Genomic DNA, 5,772 nt, shown 5'->3' with positions numbered 1-5,772 from the left:
AAGGAAAATAGAAAAAAAACATAAGTGGAAAATAACAGGGGTATAAAATGAAAAGTAAGATATAATAAGAAAAATTAAAGGTTGTAAATAGTAAATGAAAAGGGTAATAGTAACAGATAGATAAGAGAAGAAATATTAAAGAAAGTACAAATAAAGAGATGATAAAAAAAAAAAAAAAAACTCAGATAGCAAAACAAAGGAAAAATAAAGTATAAAATAATGGGATATAATTCTAAATAATCTTCCAACAAACTTTTTTGTTGTTTTGTCAACAACATTTTTTCAATGTGAAAAATAGGTGAGTGAAGGGTGTTCCCAGGATCAACACTAGTGCCCCCCCGGCAAGCCTTAGTCAATCAGGTTGTCATTTCAACACGGAAAAGGCGAATGAAACCAAAATTTAAATAAAGTTATAAACAATTACATCAGTGATTTATTAGTTATTTTAATTATTTGATTCAGAAAAAAAAAATTAATTTTGATTAAATTACTTATTTTTTCCACTTCTGGGGGAGGGGAAGGGGGGAGCTGCCCCCTCTGGGTACGCCTGTGAAGTGTGAGTGAAGAAGTGACTGAACAGAAAGAACTCAACTATTTTAAATATCGTATTATTATAAAAACAAAACAGCTATTTTTGTCGTTTGTAATTGCAACCTAAAAAACTATAGAACCTCTAGTGTTTATCAATGTTTAGCTATGTAATCTCCATTAATCCAAAAGGTTAAGAAATAATAAAATCTACCGATAATGTATTAACTTTGATACTTTGTTTGTTTAAATACTTTAATTCTAAAACCACCAGTGCAATTTGAAATTTCCTTGCGTTAAATGGACCGCTTATTGAGAAATGCTTTAGCAAGCCTTAGTAACGGATTAGTAACCTTTTTTTTTTTTATCCCCCTCCCTTGCCATTTCTAGCATACGGGGTGCGGGAGCAGTGGAATAGTGCGCTGGGGTTCGCGCATGCCACTGCTCCCAAGGATCACCAATTTTTTTATTCATTTATTAATTATTCAATTATTAATTTTTTCTTTTTTTTTTTACTGTGGTGCAGCCCAGCGCTAGGTTTAACGCCTTACTGATGGAGCTGCACCTTGTCCACTGCATCCGTCTGGGTGCCTCCTGCAGTTACCAGGCTGGTCCAGCCCTCCTGGTCTCAGTCTGGGTCAGCTTTCTCATCTTCTGGTGGCTCGCCGATGTTGGGCGGTCAAGTCCTTCCCATCGTGAAATTAGTGGGGCCCTCCACCTCCTTCCACCCGTAAATGAACTCCTTGAAGAAGGGATAATTCTCTTCTTCTATCAAACAGGGAAAGTCCGACTCGGCGAGGGCGTAACTCCCGGTCTTTCTCGACAGCCTGGCTCGGTGTCCTTCCATGGCAGAGCAATCTATTATTACGTGTCCTGCTGTTTCGGGAACTCCGCACGTTGGGCACCGGGGATCCATGTTATTTCCAAAGCTCTGGAGCTTTCCCCGAGCCCCCCCCCCCTCCCGTGTCCTGTTAGAATCTGTGAGACCCAATAGTCTGGGAGGACCCATTTAGCTTTCAATCTAGAAAAGACGGTAGGGAAGAATTTTCTCAAAGTAGCGCCCTTCTGGCTTGCTACCCACCGTCCATTCTGTATTGAGTCCTCTCGCAGTATTTTCTTTCATAAGTTTGGAGTCTCACCGATCCTCTCTCGGAGCTCCTCCGGCAGCACTTCTAGTCCCTGCCTCTTAACTTCATATTTAAGGACATCCTCCCTGAGGATGATGTCCAAGGACATCGCTACGGCCAGCACCTGCAACGCATCATGTGACACCGTTCTGTATGTCTTCGTGACCCTCAGCAGAGCCAGTCTCTGTATGGTGGCCAGTCTTCTCTTCTGTGTCTGCGTGAGGTTTCGGGTCCACGCAGGGGATGCGTACCTCAGAATTCCCAAGATCACACCTTTATGTATGGTCATCGTTGCAGGGTATCTAAGGCCCCAAAATGTACCCCCTATCCTACTGAATCCATTGAGTGACAGGGTCACCCTGTCCTTTAGATACACCAGGTGAGAAGTGGCATCGAATCTTCTTCTTATCCTCACACCAAGATATTTCACCTCCTCACCCGCTCTCCTAGGATATCCAGGGTGATTGGACGAGCCCTGTCCATGGAGCCTCTTATGAGTATGGCCTGAGTCTTGGCTGCTGCCATACTCAACTTCTTCTTCACGCACCACTCTCCTACGAGACTGGCACACCTCTCCACTTCTGTCTTTAGTCTGGATCTGTTGTTCTTGGCCACGATGACTGCCAGGTCGTCGACGTAAGCCGTGGGAAGGAACCCCTTGTCCCCCCAGCAACTCATCGAATACTAGCTTCCACAGAGCTGGTCCTAGGACCTAACCTTGCGGACATCCTCTTTCGATTTTTCTCTCGAGCTCGTAGTAGTTACCCCTGATCCTGACACTCCTGTTATTGAGGTAACTACCTACGAGGGAGTATAGATTACTGGGGGTGTCGAGATCTTGCAACCGCTGAGGTACACGGGGCCACCAAACGCTGTCGAAGGCGCAAGAAATGTCAAACATTATCAATAAGACATATTTCTCCGCCCTCTCCTCCACGTCCGTACGCATTCTCAGCAGCGCATCCGTAGTTCCCTTGCCACGGGTCGAGCCGAACTGCCGTGGATGACTTGCAGCACTTAGGATTGGTATAAGGCTGTGGACTATCATGTGCTCCAGGACCTTACTAGCTACTGGGAGGAGGCATATTGGTCGATAGGATTTAGGCGTTTCCTTATCCTTACTACCTCCCTTGTAGAGCAATTTCAAGTCTGCGATCCTCCACTTGTTTGGAAAGTACCACTTATCCAGGCACTTATTGAATATATCCAATAACTCTTCCTCGATATAAGGGGCACTGTTCTTGAGGATCGCAGCATCTATGCTCTCTAGTCCTGGAGCCCTTCCTATCCTTTGTCTGTCCTCGGTAAGACGAAGGTCCCACATATCCCATGGTGGACATAGGTCGGTACCTGGTGGGTATAACGTGGTGCGTCTAACCATTCCATCATATGCACTATCCTGGGACGGATCATCCCTAGGGTATGTCTATATACATCTTGGCAGCCTCCTCCAAGGTGGTTGCCTGGGCACCTCTCACTCTAATAGCCACCATCACTTGTAACAGCTTAACCTTTCCCAGTGCCACCCTATACAGAATACCCCAGGGATTCTTTTCTGATTCCTCTACGATAAATTCGTCCCAGGATTTCTTCTTCTGGCAACGTACTCCGTTTCGGTATACCCTTTATCTATGCCTAGGTTCTTCTCGGAGTGCAGGCCTCCTCAAATCGATTCAGCACCCTGGTACCTACGCCTGGCTCTGTAGTATTCTTTTTTTTACTGCGTTAGAGCCGGCATCCACCACGGGACCGGGCGTACTCTCGCCCTTTGGCGATGGAGGGTAATACTCGCCGCTCCTCATCTATCGGGGTCATCTCCTCCTATTCTCTGGGAAACGCCCTCCAGTTCGCCGATCGGGTCACTGAGCCCTTTTCTACTTGTTGGCACCGCCTTCCTCCTCCACCACACTGAAGGCTATGACCTCATAGCCTAGGTCCGACACCAGGTGGTGGTCGGAGATCGTGTCTGACCGTAGGGTCCATTCTACAATACGCTTTGCTATGGGAGCCGTGGCAAGTGTCACATCTATCCAACTCTGGCCCTGCGCTCCAACAAATGTGGGACCTGAAGGCTCGTTCATAATAATCAGCTGACACCTCGCCACGCATTCTTCTACCAACCTCCCTCTAGCGTCTGTGCGAACAGAACCCCAGGCCGTGCTCCACGAATTGGTGTCGGAACAGAATATCACGCTTTTATACTTTAGCGCGACAGCCTCCACAGCAGCTATATTATCCTCTACGTTGATATTCACATTCGCCTGTCGTGGCGGCATATAAGCTGAAACCAGAGCGAAGGCAACTCTGCCCCACCTGATATAACATGCCTGCTCTGCTGTGGTGAATTGCTTCAGTTTCATTACGTTGAGGGCAGGGTTAACGACAACAATCGCTGCTCTAGGCCTCCTCTCGCTACTGCTTAGACTAACCACCCTCGACGTAGTTCCAAAACCTGTGACCACATACTTTCGACAACAGGCTCCTGGATCGCCAAGATGTCAGCACTTCGGGCGAGAGTTCTGAATTCGTCCGCGACCACTCTTCTCCGGCCCATATTGACCTGAAGGATATGCAGCCTACGCCTACCGGGTCTTCTTCACCTGTTTGAACATCATCTCCAGATGTACCGGGCATTCTCTCCTGCCCGCACAATGTCGGAGATCTTTCCCTGCTTAGCCTCTCGCCTTGCAATTTCTACAGCACGAGGGTTCACCCTTCTTCTTTTTTGGACACCCCTTAAATTTGTGCCCAGTCCCTGCATGCCATCTCCTTTATACAGGCTTTGGCAGGGTGTCCGTATTCTTGACACCGAAGGCAGAGCAAGTGGTAATCTCTGATTGTCAGGCTCCACCATCCTCCGGTGACGTCCCTCACGGACAAAGTCATCAGGGCGAGTCTCATAGCTTGGTGCACCTCAAGGACCCATGTAGTTGTGAGCCCGCCCCTCGCGGGTGTGGAGAAGCAGGGTTTAAGCCACTCCCTCCTGTCTTTATCTTCCTTTGGAGCCTCTATAGGAATTTTGTCCCAAAGATATTTCTCCATAATACTCCCGTCCCAAAAGTTGGGGACTCCTTTTACTTCTTGGCGAGGCCTGCATGCCACAGTAAGTCTCGCATGTAATCCTTTTTCCCTCAACTCAAAGTTGGGTTTTACTTCTTTCTAATGATAACAATAAAGTATAAATTTTCCAGATTTGAAGGCCATAAACACATATTTGAACACTTATAAATTCATTGTTTTACATAAAAAATTCAAATTAACAAAGTAGGGTCCGATTTATTGCATCAGGTTTAGTAAAAAGTCCTTTTGGTACCGTAAAAATTTGAACTTGCTCGGTGCATGAGTGCCCTATGTAGTACCCTAGGTGGTGTCTTTCAAATATTTCTTGATTTTAGTACCACAAAACTGGTTTACGAAAAATCTGTTCGTGATGGAAGAAAACATGTAATTAGATCAGCCAAAATTATCAAATCAAATTTTTTGTTGTTGAACTGTGTCATGATTAAATCAAATCATTGTATAAAAACATTTTGATACTAACGAGATATAAAACTCGAAACATAACTTGTTCGAGGTTCTGTAAATTTTATTTGTCTCTTGAATTACATTTCCCAAGAGAGTGAGAGAGATCACCAAAAGATACAGCTTAAAATATATATATATATATATAAGTTTAAATTTTTCACATTTATGAGTATGGGCAAAGTTGTGACGAGGGATGATTTGTTCGTCCATTATGATTAAATAACTGAAAGGCAATTGAATAATAAGTTCAAGTGTACTTAAAGTAATTCCAGACTTAATAACTTAATATACACATATATACTTTAAATCTTATAATCAACCTACTAATTATGTGCCTACGCATAATAAACTAACACGAATTAAGATTTGTTACTACAATCCTACTTTTATTATGGAAATTAAAAAAAATATATATATATAATTATGAAATTTCTATAGGGTCTATAATTGAGTATAATTGCATTATTTGGCCGAAATGCTAGTAGCTATTACATTTGTTTCAACTATGAAATTGATTGCCATTTATGTCATGTCATTGAATGATCTCGAATTGATAAATTACCTTAAAATCATAAAACTAATTTTATGATAA

At 43.9% G+C, this 5,772-nt stretch overlaps 1 protein-coding gene across 1 annotated transcript in view; it reads right to left on the bottom strand.

Moving 5' to 3' along the window:
* LOC106688772 (sodium/hydrogen exchanger 9B1) overlaps positions 1–5,772 on the bottom strand; it is a 30,074-nt gene that overhangs the window by 19,355 nt on the left and 4,947 nt on the right. The gene's annotated exons all lie outside the window — the stretch shown is intronic.

Source organism: Halyomorpha halys, unplaced genomic scaffold (assembly GCF_000696795.3).
Source record: "Halyomorpha halys isolate HHAL.00 unplaced genomic scaffold, Hhal_1.1 Scaffold1198.1, whole genome shotgun sequence".
Lineage (NCBI taxonomy): Eukaryota > Metazoa > Arthropoda > Insecta > Hemiptera > Pentatomidae > Halyomorpha > Halyomorpha halys.
Note: the sequence above shows the minus strand (reverse complement) of the source record. Positions and strands in the feature narration are given on the sequence as shown.